The 16,754-nt window shown below is 32.7% G+C and overlaps 1 protein-coding gene across 1 annotated transcript in view; it reads right to left on the bottom strand.

The window, feature by feature from the left end:
• The window catches only part of LOC144851133 (zinc finger homeobox protein 3-like), an 84,564-nt gene that overhangs the window by 62,133 nt on the left and 5,677 nt on the right, over window positions 1-16,754 (bottom strand). Inside the window, exon 2 of the mRNA XM_078708675.1 lies at window positions 9,494-9,614. The gene's annotated coding sequence lies outside the window, so the exon portion shown is untranslated. The remainder of the gene's footprint in view (window positions 1-9,493; window positions 9,615-16,754) is intronic.

The following is a 16,754-nucleotide window of genomic DNA, read 5'->3' as shown; positions in this document are numbered from 1 at the left end:
GGGAAAAGTTTAAGGCCGTCGCCGTGGTAACTAATGACTGTGAAAGATGAGATCAGAGTAATATTAAGTTCTTTTCCTGATCAGTCTTGGCTAGGCAAGGCATGTAATTATTAAGAAGTATTTGAGAGATTAAATACCTGAATGTTGTACCCTTGTCATTTCAAAATGCTTTATTCAATCATTTTGGAACAAACACAATTCTTGTTCTTACCTATTTATGATTGAAAGTGAGTTGATTGATTAAATTGACTGATTTTACCAAATCTGACATATCAAACACAAACACATGATCCTCCACAAAATATTGGGTTCGAATCCCATGCCTTATTCGTGATAGTACAACCTTTTAAAAACTGTGAGTGTGATGTCAGTAAGGTCTAATTAAAACTAAATGTGAACAAGCTAACACCATGTTCTGTACTTCTGTTTCATATTGACCAGAATACAATGTCATATCTCTATCTCTTCTTTTAATTAAAATGTAAGCTTATCTATCTATATTACATAAGAGGCACAATTCTTTGTGTACATAGGAAGTACATATCACTGTTATATAACATAAAGAATTTCTTCATGCATACACTAATTAAATTTAATTAGTTAACTGTTTTGTTTCTTCTTTTTTTACAAGTTTGTAATCAATAAATATTATTTTAGTTAGTAACTAAACATTTATGAATTCAGGAGTTCATAACTAAAGACCAAAGTTATCAGACACCACCGAAAAAGTTTGGCGAAATGCCTAAATAATAATGTACAGTATAGTAGCATACCGGAGGACCCTAATGTAATTTTATAATTCATTGAAACGACGACGCCACACAGCAATGCAGGTATCTGATTTAGTCTTACAGATTCCATTATCTTGCAAATTTTGTAGGACCCTTTTGACCCGTTTATTTATAATTGAAAAGAGTGTAAACAAAAGAACACTCTCTTAAGGTAGTCTGTGCCCCAATCAACCAGGTAAATTTATTGAAGTCATGAAGGCTTTGTTCCACGAAGTCGTTTCGCTTATTCTAAAATCATTCAACCAAGAGACGTATTCAAAAGTAACCATGTTTAATCACCAATGCAAAAATCCTATTAAATAACTATCATTCACTAGTTTTTAAGAACATATAGTATAGTAATTATTACCCAGAATAAGCCTCCGCAAAAAAAGAACAATGAACGCTTTCTGTTTAAGCTGTGTAAAGTCATTTAACAGATTTTCATAATTCCAGTTGTTTACTATCCAATAAGGAAATTAATTTGATCTTAAGAGGGAAGTGAAGTTTTGTATAAAAAATAAAGGAGTATAAAAAAACCAAAAACAATGAAGTGACAATTATACAGTTGTGTTTGTCCTATAATAGCCCAATGAAAATATTACTAGCCCACATGTCATTATGCTAGCCCAGAAAAAAAAAAAAGAATACCAGAAATAGTGTCTACAGTAGCAACTTTCGGATTTCACTAGTCCACAATAGACATGGCTCAGCCCGAAGAAATAATTACTTTGGGCAAGTATCAAATGAAGATCTACAACTTGTATGAACCTTCTCACTGTATTATTACCATAGTAATTGTAAACAATATTAATTTTCTCAATTGTTAGGATAGAAAATAAATTAAATTAGCAAAGTTTGTAGAAAAACAAAGTACTTGAAGTTAATTAGTCAAATTAAATCACAATGTTTTTATTTCAAGTTGAGTAGTATAGTATGGTTTTTACATTAATTAACACTTCCTGGTTTATTTATTGACCTATTTCACTGGTCAGCTGTAAAAGTTTCAGCAACATATTTAAAAGGGTATACTTTTTTAAAACGATATGCCGTACAATAATTTTTCCATTTTTGGCTGTATAGTAAAAATAGTAGTTTTCCAAGAATGATAGAATTTGGGTCTTGGCTCAAAATATATAATACCAAGTACTGAAGCTTTATTTTAATGTAGCAGGCAACAGTTATAGGCCCTACAAACAGGCGTGGGCCTGAGAAACAGGCTGGGGCCTGAGAAACAGGCTAGGGCTAAAAAAACAGGCTGGGGCTCAACAGTATTTGACAAACAGATATTGACAAACAGGCTGGGGCCTGACAAACAGGCTAGGGCTCAAGAAAACAGGCTGGGGCCTAACAAATAATTATTATAAATATATTACAATCTTCAATCACTAAACACATTACAATTTTTATTCCATTCTTTAAATATAAAATTTTAAAACCACATGCCCTTGACTCTGAGGTGACTTATTCCTAGTAATCCCTTTGTAAGGAACCAAGGAAAAATGTTGCTAAGAAAAATCAATTCAAAAGGAATCCTTTTTCCCACATGTTTTCCATTATATGCCTGTTTAAGTCCTCAGCAAACCGTCCATATCAATGTTATTTATAATGTTTTATTGCTAAGCCCTTCGCAGCGGGGAAATAATCGGAAGAAAGAGTTATTAAACAGATTAAATGAAAGGAACCAAGGTCAATGCAAGAAACATTTTTATGTTTTATAATTTTTTTCTTAATGAAAATAATAAGGAAGTGTTTTAGTTTTATTATAATTATAATAATGTATAGAATACAATATATATAAAAAAAATTTAAAACATTTATATCAATTTTAAATAGGTGATTAAATAGGCAAAAAATATTTAAAGTTTAAATCAGGTAAAACAATTTGTAAAAAAAAAAATTAACATTAAATTTTAAGCATGTGATATAACTTGGGACATTCAGATGGCTAGGAATTGACTGTTTCTAGATTCAAGACTTATAACATATCATTGCATATAAATAATTATAATCTAGTAGTAGTAGTACTGGTTGGCAGAGGTGTACACTTTATCTGAAATCTTGACATGTACCTGCACTAATATAAAAATAAAATTGAATAAAAAAACATAAATCAAAAAGTACATTCGAACAAACATGACCTAAACATTTAAGTGGGTCACTTTAACCATTAACCTACAAAGAGAAAGACTGGGGAATCATGAACTTTGACCTAGGGGAGTCATGAACTTTAACCTGGTAAGGCTACACTATCACATTGTTTTGTAACTCCCACATGAGATAAATCTCGCAAATCTTGCAATCTCACTGTCATAACTGCCATGACTTCAATCTGCACATGTTTGTTTGGTATTGCATGAATTATTGCATACTTTTACATTTTTTGTTATACCTGTGTTTCTATAACAGGTTCAAATGATGAAATATCAGAATGCGCCTCTGATTAATTACAAAGGAGTTGTTTTCCCTTTTTCTTTTATTTCTTTCTCCTTATCTATATATTAACTTACATTTTGTTGTGATTATATTAGTTTTAAAGGTTCTGAAACAGTCAAATGTTAAAGTTTGTGATCATATATTTTCATAATTTTATTTTTAATATGACTTTGTGTCAATTTCTAGCAGAGTACGTAAGTTTTGGCCTTTCTTAACTTCACAAGGTATACCAACCATTATGTTTTTTTTTTGGCAGGTGATATTAAAAAGTAGGAGAGGAAATGGGAATGCATCTGATCATAGCTTTCTCATAGACTGTTCATTTTAAGTATGATTTTTTTTAATACTTATAAGTTAAGGTAGTTAATCTTTTTAGGTAGTAATAAAATGCAAAAAAAAAATACAATTTTTTTTATAGAGATTAAAGAATTATGCATAAAATGTGATGTTTATTCATTATAATTCATATTTTAATCAATCATAAACCACAGTACTTAGTAGAACAAAAAACGACCTTCATTTTTGTGTTTCTCAACAAACAAGGCTAGTAGCAACTTCCTTCATTTTGTGCCTGTATTTCCTTTAGGAACCGATTCCCTGGCTCCTTTACCAGTCGTCGACTTAAAAAGGATTAACACGGAGGCAAATCATATTTATAACTTTCCGACAACGACAATAACGAGCAGTTAATCAGCTAGCAACTAGAACTTGGCCGGAAAACAAACCAAAATGGATATCATACAATAGCGAAATAACACTTATTGTATACTTAAATTATCCATGCGTGAACATTCCGCAGTTGAATTCTTTTAGATTCTTTAAAAACTTGTACAATGATAACAATCAAAGTTAATTAAAATTCAAACTTGTATGCTTTTCAAAAACTCTCAGAAATTGTTGATTGAGTGTTGAATTAATACGTAAGCAAACTGTTATTTTTTTTGACCTTGCTTACTAACAGTTAATAATTTGTCCTCATCAAATCATAGCTACGATTCATTTTTAATTATTATATATACAAAAAGGAAACAATAATGCTCTTGTTATAACATATTCTATAATTGATGAGTTCATTCTAGTAAAACAAGTAAAGCGCTGTGAAGCAATGCCAAAAAAAGCAGAACCCATAAAAAACATACCACAATGACTCTTTTGATCAAGTCTGATGACTGTACATAAATTAAAAACTGTTCTATTGTTTTAATTGAGTAAATTATAAAAATAATTAATAGGGATTTAAGAAAAACAATAAGCTCTTTGTCGTCTTTGCTCAGTAGCAATTTGATAGTGATGAATTAATTTTTCCTATTGAACTCGGAACATATTTTATCATACTTGTAAGATTCTCCAAAGCATTGTGACTTGGAAGGCTTTGAGACCATACAAAGGTTTAAAAAACACACTTTACACACATGGATTGCTGTTATATTAAAGTATGAAAATATTCATTATTATAACAAGTGGCTATGTACCATAATGCACAGTTTGGGTGCGTATATTACACAAAATATAAAAAAATCATAGAAATTGAAATACTATCGAATACTTTCTTATTACGATATCATTGTTTTCTTATAGATTGTTACGACAAGGACAAGTATTATCAGGTGGTTAATAAAGGACCTACAACCCTGCGCAGTGGACAATTAGCTGGTGGTGTCCTGCCATTTATTTCTAGTTCAGTGGATAATCTAATTTGCCGCAATAACTTGACTCGTTTCCTGAGGAGATCATACTTTATATCAACAACAAATCTTGTTAAATGTATCGTTCATTTTATCCAGAAACCCATTGGAAATTTCCAGGTTTTTCTATGTATTCCGCATGGAAAAAAAAACCAGAGAACTGTTTACGAATATCAGGAAAACATGTGGAATTCATGTTAGCGCGAGAAGTCAGTTTTAATCATGCAAACAGCGTGGAAAAGTTACTGAACAGAGCAAATAATACGAAGGAAATGTGATAATTGCAATGGATCTCTCTAAAGACGCAACGATCGTGAGTGTAAAGGATGAGTCACGTGGCTCATGCACGTAGTCGTGGTCCATGTGCATACATCACGCAGTATTTAGGTGAATTTCCGGCAGGCTAAGCTTGATTGAAACTTACTGTTAATGTTTTATCTTGAACCTGTCACTTACTAATCAAGTCAGTTTGTTTCCAAGTTCATTATTTGCACTCATTTTTGCTAAACTTGCGACACTGATAGTCAAATTAAAGTGAATAACAAAACACTTGTTCATAATACTTGCCTTTGAAATCAAGTGAAATTGGACAAACATTGAACAAGTTTTCTAAAACAAAATTAAAAAGAAACTTTTGCCCAGGTTACTTTCACTGAACCTTTGATACATTTTTTAAACATTTGTGTTTAAACTTTCTAAACAAATATGTAATCTAGACAAAAAATCATCATCTCAATCATTTCTATTTAAAGATGTATTGTCCCCAAAACCTGTAAAACATAAAGAGGAGTAAAATCAAACTTTGAATATGTCATTTTGTAATTTTAATAAAGTTATTCACATTTATTTAAATAACAAACTCTAAACATTTTTTGTTGAATTTTTGTTTTTTAAATTACGGTTACTAATGTAGTAGCCTTCTGTTATTGGATATTACATCTAAATTTATCAGTAATTCTATTATAATTTCACTAATGAACAATGGCGGTAAAATTTAGCTGTGGGAAACTTAAAACGGAGAGGGTAAGAAAAACAAAGCTGTATATTTGATACCTACTCGTTGACAGACACTCGACACCCCAGGATCCTGCCGGATTATCCACGGAATCAATTATCTCTATAAATTGAAAGCCATGTTTCAATAATTTGGCCTATAAAAAGACATGAGTAGGTTTTTCAATCTAAAATAATATTTCCTATGGAAAGTATTTAAAAAAATTTACATGGCTTTTGGGCTGGTAAAACACATTGAGCATCCATAGGGTCCACTAAAATAAACTCTTGAAGATACAAGCAAGGCGTTAAAGAAACTTTAATGGAGACACTTGTTGATGTAATACTACTATTGTAAATATAAATTCAATGATCGCTCAAGCGAAAATTATGAAAATACTGAAGTTAACGTTAATTACCAAAATGATAAAACTTTATGGTAAACTGGGAAGCACATCTGGTTTGTAGTATGATCAGTGATGGGTAAAGTTAACCCTAGGCTAGTTGACCCTAAACTTCATATATGCAAATGAGCTGATGAGTTTGAGTGCTAATGGCTAATTGACTTGAGTACAAATCCTAGGTATTAAAACATTTCTTTATTATACTTGGTAAATTCAGCATCTAGGTATGTATTGTAAGAATACGACTAAACATAACAATTATACACTAAACATATTAAGATGATACAATTCCGATTTGTGAAGAAGAAATGAGTTCTAGATTTGTAATATATAAAATCTATGGAAACCACTCATCGGTCTGTGAGTAAACTATATTTTTAGATTCCAATGTTTGTACATTAATATAATTAATATTACACTACATTATTAATTAAATAATTCTTTTAATAGCAGTATTGTAATTGGCTATTCCAGTGTCATGTACTGCGCCAGAATCACAAGCTGGTCTAAGTAACAACATCACTATGCTATAATGTGCCTCGGGGGCCTAGCCTCGGTATCTCATCAGGCTGCTTGGTTGGTGGTGATACAAGCCTAAAAACAACTCTGACAACGTTATCATATTCATTTGATGAATAATCAAACGGCAAGTCATATATTCGTTAATCAATTTATCAACGAGAATACAATCCGTAGCTGTCAAGTTGGAATCCACCTCTGTGTGTTTAAAGCGCAATCTTATTCTTTCACTGATCAACGGCCGACAGCGATTTTTGTATAATTGGTCGCGGTGATCAGACACCAGAATGAATCTCATCAGTACTAATTTAATTTTGGGTTTGAATTCCAGAAATTATCAACCAGTAGGCAGGTTTCTGTTACCACACCAAACATGGTGGGAAAAATGTAATTTATATCTATACACTTAGTAATTAAATATGTACATTCCGAGATTTAGACAGAATCTCCCGCGAGTACTATCCAGGTGTTCGCAAGCACCTCCTCCTGCTGAGACCTGGCCAAATTAAAAGCAACCAGTTAATCTGGGCCATCAGAGTTAATTTTTGCCCTGATGAGGATTTTCAAACGATACGAGATAATTATTTCCAGGAGTAGAATTTCAGTGGGGCTTAGCCAATCTGTTCTCAGATAAAAACAAGGCCCAGATGACCCCATTATCTTATTGTAGATTACTCTGTGTCTGTTTAAATGAATGAAAACGTTCATGAATCAATGTCATAAAATGATTTGGGGGGTTTTTCATGGTAGAATGAACCCAATATAATATATATATAAATCAAAATTTATTTACAATTAAAGATTGACATGTAAGCTCAACTCAACCCAAGCAGTCATTTTTTGCAAATGAAATGATCTTATAGTACATATACAGTAGGTATCCCTGAATACAGGTTATACTGTACATTGTGGAGTTGGGTTTGGACACTGTCTCACAGAGAGACCCGTGTTCAATTCCCAAAAACTCTCAGTTCACAACTGATGAATGCCTAGTTGAAAACACCAGGTAAGGCTTCGTGGAATGGACTGGCCACCCTACCACATAATGCCAAGGCTTAGTGAAATGAGCTCCTAACAGCTTATTCCCCTACGTTCAAAATGAACACGGGACTTGATCATCTTACTGTACATGGTATACGCCAAACCACCACATTTTGGCTGTTTAGACCGCCTTCCAAACCCGACTGCATTTTGTGTCAAAGCATGTGGTCTCATACAAGTCTACCAGTAATTACAAACATTCAATATTCAGTTTTACACTACAGTTCATCATAAATTAAAATATAATTACATTGTTATTGATTAATTATTTCACCACTATAGAACCTGCATGCCTTCAGTAATTGCAACATCCCATAATGATTATGATAATATCCCAGAATGCATCATTTACAAATCTCTCTTTATTAATTAAAATCTCCACCTGCAGCCTTTAATTACAATATCCTTTCGTCTTCTATTAGTTTACCAAATATTGCTTTCATGGCGTCATATATACAGTAATCTTGAGGACTATCACAATTTTGTTGCCCACTAGATCACTATAAACTATATGCCCATAATGTCCTGAACATAGAGTAGAACAGGCCTGCAACATGTACAGTTAAATAGCGCTATTGTTTCAGTCAGTAGGCAAAAGGAAGGTAGAACATGTACAGTTAAATAGCGCTATTGTTTCAGTCAGTAGGCAAAAGGAAGGTAGAACATGTACAGTTAAATAGCGCTATTGTTTCAGTTAGTAGGCAAAAGGAAGGTAGAACATGTACAGTTAAATAGCGCTATTGTTTCAGTTAGTAGGCAAAAGGAAGGTAGAACATGTACAGTTAAATAGCGCTATTGTTTCAGTCAGTAGGCAAAAGGAAGGTAGAACATGTACAGTTAAATAGCGCTATTGTTTCAGTCAGTAGGCAAAAGGAAGGTAGAACATGTACAGTTAAATAGCGCTATTGTTTCAGTCAGTAGGCAAAAGGAAGGTAGAACATGTACGGTTAAATAGCGCTATTGTTTCAGTTAGTAGGCAAAAGGAAGGTAATCTGAGTGGCCCATATCGTTTTCTTTATCTAGGCATTGTACCATACAGTTCGAGATCGTGGAGTTGAGGGGGATAGTATTAAATAGATTGCGTCTTCTGTAATTAATCATTGTTAAATAAATATATGGCGAATTTTCACAACAATAAAAACCAATACTTTCCATTTGCCTTTCTTTCTCTTTGCTTTTAACGAAATAAAATTTTAAAAAATTTTGTTACCAATCAGTAGCAATGGTTGATTAATTAAACAAACATATCATTACATGTATATTTTTTTAATTTGTTTTTCAGGTGTAAACACTATTACTCAGTGCTTTTGAATAGTATAATTGTACTAAATTAGTTTCCTGATTGTCGTCCGTTACCATAGCAATGTTCCATATCTACCTGTTGCATGTTGACATTTATTTTGTAACTGTTGTGTAACCGAGTGACCTGTTGAATTCAAACTCCACGAGGGACAAACATGCCAGCTAAATTTTGCGCAATAATATTTAATGTTTTTACTTTTTTTTAAATACATTTCGTTCTGCTAAATATGCATGTAATATTACTGTAATTTAGTATATAACAATTAAAGTATAATGAATTGTCAACCCAGTAATTTCAGTTTTATTATATAAAATGTTTTTTTTTTCATCTCATTAATCTTACCTGGTATGATAAACTAACAAAAGTGTTGTCTAAATCGTTATCATTTGTGACACTCTTTTCCTGATTGTTTGTCTTTTGATTTTGTTCTTGTTATCAACAGGAATTCTGGCAATAAATTGACCTAAAAGGAAAGGAGAGATACAATTACTTTTGTACATGGTATGAAAGGCCTTAAAATACCTTAGGCTCTGTTCACACAGGTGAAGTTACAGGTTTTAGCATATATGGGCACATCACATTTTTTGTCACATAAAGTTTGATATTTCAGGTAGAGCTTAACCAACCTCTGCCCAACACAACTACATTTATACTGAGATACTAATGGTATATAACCATTTATTATAATTATACACCACCAGTAACAATGCCTCTACCTGTTAGAATACCTATATACAGGTGTTTTTAATACCTGGTGCTAATATCTTCTCGTTCATTGGTAAAACACAATGAGTATTGCTCTGTGAAAATCACTGATTTCTAAGAGTTTATGTTGATTTAATTTGATCCACTCCGCAGTTATTGTCATCATTTTGATTGGATTAAATTGTAGGCCTATCTATATATAGAATAAAACATGTGAAACGCAAGAATTACTAGAATGTATAGTGAATCTAGTTTAAACCTAGAACCTATCAAGCTAAATAATAATTTACTACAATAAACAATCTCTAATATTGGCTGTTATTGTTCCTGTTTGATAAATATTTTTATAAAATGACAAAAACTTGTTAAAAATGTCTAAAATAAATACCTACTACACCAACCATTATGATATACAGTACAATAATTTTAAAACAATGTTTTTAAACAAATTTGTACAAAAAGATTCTTGCATTTTAAAGATTTAAGGGCACATACGATTTAAATTAAAAATGATGATGTCTAGAGTATGACAGGGAGTCTCAAATATTGCATTAATAATTATCATCAGATGTATTCAAAGCTGATTAGGTAAATGAGGTTAACAGGTTGAAAAGACCACCAAAGTAAGAATATTTATGGAGATATTATGAGAAACAGGCAAATGGTGAAGAAATCATATAAGGTGGTACAAATATATGATACAGAAATCAATTAAAAATTGTAACAAAATAATTGATGGTGTTCTATGCAAATTCGTAATCATATTTTTTTTAATGTACAGTAATTTTGAATTGAAATGAACAACAACAGAAATGTAGTACTCTACTAGTACAACCTGTACCAATGTCATAAAAGTACAGTACTGTACAGGCTTATTTAGGTCAAATATCAATGATTATAGTAAACTATACCAAGACCTTGACAATGAAATGGCTGATATAGCTTGACCAGTGGTCAACAAAGCTGTCTAGAAATAGAGCATGAATGAGCAATGACCTTGGGGTTTCCCCAGTAAAGGTCATTGATAAACTGCATGACCAATCAGCTGTAAAAGGTCACCTTCTTCAGTCAACATTTTGCCAGACAGAGAAGTCATAATACTATTATTCAAAAAGGTAAAGAAGAGAAAATTCTTTGAAAACAGCACACATTCAATTTGTGGTTCTTTTTGATAATGCAGCTGTCTAATAAGGTACAGTGCATTTTCACTAGATGGTCATCTGAAATGGTTTTTACAGTGGCACAGCCAGAAATATATATTAATTGCTTAAATAATATATAGGGGACACTTGTCTATGACATTACAAATGTATTTTTTAACATTACATCTAATCACCTCTATTAAGGGGGAACTTTTTCATGCCATGAATGAGGAAAATGTATGTTTTAACAATACAGCCAATCACCTCTATTAAGGGGGCACTTTTCCATGCCATAAATGAGGAAAATGTATGTTTTAACAATACAGCCAATCACTTCTATTAAGGGGGCACTTTTCCATGCCATGAATGAGGAAAATGTATGTTTTAACAATACAGCCAATCACCTCTATTAAGGGGGCACTTTTCCATGCCATGAATGAGGAAAATGTATGTTTTAACAATACAGCCAATCACCTCTATTAAGGGGGCACTTTTCCATGCCATGAATGAGGAAAATGTATGTTTTAACAATACAGCCAATCACCTCTATTAAGGGGGCACTTTTCCATGCCATGAATGAGGAAAATGTATGTTTTAACAATACAGCCAATCACCTCTATTAAGGGGGCACTTTTCCATGCCATGAATGAGGAAAATGTATGTTTTAACAATACAGCCAATCACCTCTATTAAGGGGGCACTTTTCCATGCCATGAATGAGGAAAATGTATGTTTTAACAATACAGCCAATCACCTCTATTAAGGGGGCACTTTTCCATGCCATGAATGAGGAAAATGTATGTTTTAACAATACAGCCAATCACCTCTATTAAGGGGGCACTTTTCCATGCCATGAATGAGGAAAATGTATGTTTTAACAATACAGCCAATCACCTCTATTAAGGGGGCACTTTTCCATGCCATGAATGAGGAAAATGTATGTTTTAACAATACAGCCAATCACCTCTATTAAGGAGGCACTTTTCCATGCCATGAATGAGGAAAATGTATGTTTTAACAATACAGCCAATCACCTCTATTAAGGGGGCACTTTTCCATGCCATGAATGAGGAAAATGTATGTTTTAACAATACAGCCAATCACCTCTATTAAGGAGGCACTTTTCCATGCCATGAATGAGGAAAATGTATGTTTTAACAATACAGCCAATCACCTCTATTAAGGGGGCACTTTTCCATGCCATGAATGAGGAAAATGTATGTTTTAACAATACAGCCAATCACCTCTATTAAGGGGGCACTTTTCCATGCCATGAATGAGGAAAATGTATGTTTTAACAATACAGCCAATCACCTCTATTAAGGGGGCACTTTGTTGAGTCCCAAAGACATCTACTCTACTACTTACTACATTAGCTTTAAAAATATCATTTAGCATGTGTAAATATGTAAATTTGACATACTGATGATGACACTGATGTAAATGATAAACACTATTGGAATCTGGCATGAAACCGTACCTGAAAGGAATGATGGAATGTCAGGTTAGCTGATAAAAATCAAAGCTCTGCCAAGTGATAAGTGAAAATTATACCCACTGTGATATATGACAAGCCATTCCAATGGAAAGGCCATTGTTTTGTTTATAAATATTTTTTTTCTGACTTGTAACACAATACTATTCTTACAGTTTCTTTATATTTCAAAAACAACTTTCAATTATGTAATTATTTAATTTGATTCAAAACAAATAATATAACAATTGCAAAACATGACCTTTCTTGAAACATTTTCTCCAATTTCTATATCTATGTTGTTCAATTATATGGTTCTAACATGTACTGGCTTTTTAAATCGAATAATTATACTATTCGGAGTAGAACAGTGTGCAGTTAGCAAACGTGCACTCGACTAATGATTTTTATTAAGTCTTATTTTCTCATTAACGTACTTAATTATTATACTTAATTAAAGCTTGCTTACTATCTAATTAGTATACATTATTTGAGAATGTAAAGTTCACTGGATGTGAATGATGCATTGTTTTAACAATTTGTATTTAATAATATCATGTAGTTGTAACACTTGGCTATATATATATGAACCAAAATTGAATGCGTGAATGTTTGTTGGACAAAATACTTTATTCTCACTCTGGCGAGGCAATGGATGCCAAGTACTATTTCAATAGGATTATAAGCCAAGAAACAAGTAGATATCATCGTAATGACTGAAAAACGTACTTAAACTCCCCCTCTACATGGATAAGGGAGAGCCTCAGAGAGGGGACAGGCTTTTGGTATTTTTTCCCTGATATTTAACTATGTGATGGCTTCCATGGCCGATGGATGGCCACAATGAGAGAGATAGAGAATGGTTGGTGTAAAACTATGAAATGAGTAATGGCAAGGAACCTACATTAAAAACCAAATTATAAACACTTGGATTAGAAAAGTGTGAAATTATAGATAACTTAGAGAAGGTTGTTTAGCGACCTGGTTCTAAAGATTTTAATTGTCCATTTTTCTGACCACATAATCTTTTTATAATCCTAAAGCTGAAAAAAAATTCTGGTAATACTTGCGAGTGATATTTGTGCTATCATGTTATATGAAAACTAATCTTAAGATCTGTCTACACTATCACTATCAAATGTGATGTGCCCATATATGGACATGATGATGTGATATCACTACTATATTTGTGCACATCACTACCATATTCACATTTTTATGACACTGGTCTTATTTTTACTGTATGCCAAAATGATCTTTTAACTGTTGGTTGATGTGTAGTATCTCTACGTATTAACATAAATCCCCCTGTAGAGGCCCCTTGTCTGAAGATAACTTTGAAGAAAATAAATATTATTTTTCCAATTGAATATTCTAGATAAATCAAATTGTTGAAAAAAACAAACAGAATCCTAATCTGCACAAACAATAGTAATATAATATTCTATAGAATTTTCATTTAAAATGTAAATACAAAAACTCTGTTAAAACTTGATACTTAAGGCCATATGTCTTGTTTTAAAATTGGAATTAATTAATAGTACGGTAATTGCAATTGATTAAAGAAACTGTGGATTTGTTCATACGACAGATGTCTAAAAATCAATATTCATAATAATGAGTTGCATATATATATTAAACAGTGATTTCTTTAAAATTACAAACAAAACATTTCTATAAAAAAATATCTAAAACAAATAAAATAATGTAGCAAAATGAAAATTTGTAACCAATTGAAAAAATATTTCATAAAATTTACATTGAATTTATTTATGCTACATAAGATATATACCACTGGAAAAAGCACAATTTGAATATAACAATTTAAACAAGATTTGAACTTGGGCGGGATTTATACGCAACATTTATGTGATATAACAATTAGAAAGAAACTAGTAAAATGATGAATTTTACTATTTTAAAAATCAAGTTAAAAGATTAAAACAAAAGTATTTATTAGTGAAAAGGGAAACTGTATATTGAAACAAACAATAGAAGTTGACTATAACTAGATGTTGAATTGAAAGGTGTTTAAAACAAGAAGTTGATGGAAATATAGCTAATAAACACAGAGTAAAGCTTTGTCTACACTATCAAACTAGTTTGATGTGCCAAATATGGTAGTGATATACCCAAATATGATAGTGATGTACCCAAATATAGTAGTGATATGACATCATCAAGTCCATATATGGTAGGGCACATCACATTCTTTTGTTACATAAAGTTTGATAGTGAGACAGTGTAATACATTCATTTCCACTAGTTCCTTTGAGGGCTAACACATGCTCTAATAAGACATAATCATACAGCCTAGGCCAGTGTATTGATTATCTTAGGGTTCAAGTTAGAGCTATTCAAGTGTGAAGAAATCTAGCTTTAATTTGCTCATGCCATGGACAAGGCTACCTTTTAGCCTAGTTATTGATGGAAGTAGTTGGTGCTAGGCTGGGTCATCTAGCATTTAATTTATCCACCACCACCCAGTCTCAAGTTTATTGTAAGGGCAAGGCCTTCCACTCAGATTAATTTTCCTTTAACACTTTTTATTGATTTGATGATTTGATGTCGATATACATAAATTTACTTACCTGGATAAACCAAATTAAAATGTGGTCTTTTTTCTTTTGTGCAATATTTCTCTTCTTCACAATTTGCACCAAATATATCAGCGTTAAATAAATGTCAACGAGTTGGCATTAATTTCTACACTTGTTGCTAATATGATTATGTAATCATAAAATCCAATTCATATGTGGTGTGGGAGAGGCACAAACATTAATAGGAATAATTTAAACTCCCCAGTAGTAAAATAGCTTTTTGCAATTAACACTCTAGACAAAACAATATGGACGCATTCATTTCCTATATGAACATTCATTAAGGAAGTGTACACTTATTGATCAAGAACAGAGATATAAATACTAAAGACAGCAAACAAAAGAAATTCATACAATTGTAACTGTTGTGTTTGTTTCATCTGTTTATAACCCACCACTGTCAAACGTAATTAACTTAGGTAGGTTGTGCACAATTTTTAGTTCATTATCTTTGCTCGATCGCAGACAACCCGTTAGATAGACTTGAATCTCATTAAACTTGTAGAAAACTACATCTATATGCAAATGAGAGCTAATGCTTTTACCTGCAAGAAGCAGACCACTTCGTTTAGAACATGTTCTAATTAAGTGGAAAATCAATAAGCTCCAGCAAATGACCAGAATCAATACAGTCAGATATGAACAGTATGCAATGCAAAAAGTGAGTAACGCTCTGTCCACACTATCAAAAAGTGTGATGTGGTACCCAAATATGGTGGTAATATACCTAAATATGGCAGTGATATGACATCATGGGCACATAAAGTTTGATAGTGTAGACAGAGCTTGAGATCATTATAGATTGTGTAAAAAACTAGCACATTCATTTTTGGAATTTTGTATCAGGAATATTGAAGTAAGAAATCAAACTATAACTTGCTGCTAATTTGGATTTTAATACAATCGTATAGCAATGGGTGCCAGTTTGGTGGTCTTGAGGTCAGTGGCCTAACCACTATGAGTGCTCAATGGCTAAACCCAAGGATCCCACAGCTCAAGGGATCCCAGAACATGAGCAGCCCCAATGCAATTTCCCAGTGTTGGAGGGTTCCTTAAAAGTGCTAAACCAGAGGTTTTTGCTCCCTGCGTTACGCCACTGCTTCAGGTATGATTCCAGCCTATGTAGTACAGTAGAACCTTCGTTTTACGTACCCTGATTTTACGTTCCCTTGATTTTACGTACGCTTAAAATGACCGATGACGTCATCATTTTCTTACATTGAGGGCGCAATTTAACAACAACAAAGCACAAAGCCATGGCTGTGTGAGGATCTCATGTGCATTCCCCTACAGCAGCGACTGTTTTTATTGATAGAAAATACAGCATTGATATTTTTATTTACAACACTTTATTTAAACTAAATCGCAAAGCCTGTATATACTGTAATTTTCTAGGCCTCACATCTTACTAGGCCTGCTAGCCTGGCCTAGATTAGTCTAGGAAGGGCCTAGGGCCTAGGCCTAGCTAAGCTGGTGACCACCTACATGCTGTAGGCAAACACGGCAGCCTTTTTAGCTACGATCTACGGTCTACAATTTAAGGTCAACCTTGATTTTACGAATCCCTTGTTTTACGTACGCCTTTCGGTCCCGTACCGTACGTAAAATGGAGGTTCTACTGTACTGTAATCTGCCAATTGCAGTTCCAGTCCCATCCCATGCAAGCATTCTTAAATATACTG

Source organism: Antedon bifida, chromosome 8 (assembly GCF_963402885.1).
Source record: "Antedon bifida chromosome 8, ecAntBifi1.1, whole genome shotgun sequence".
In the NCBI taxonomy this organism is placed as follows: Eukaryota; Metazoa; Echinodermata; class Crinoidea; order Comatulida; family Antedonidae; genus Antedon; species Antedon bifida.
Note: the sequence above shows the minus strand (reverse complement) of the source record. Positions and strands in the feature narration are given on the sequence as shown.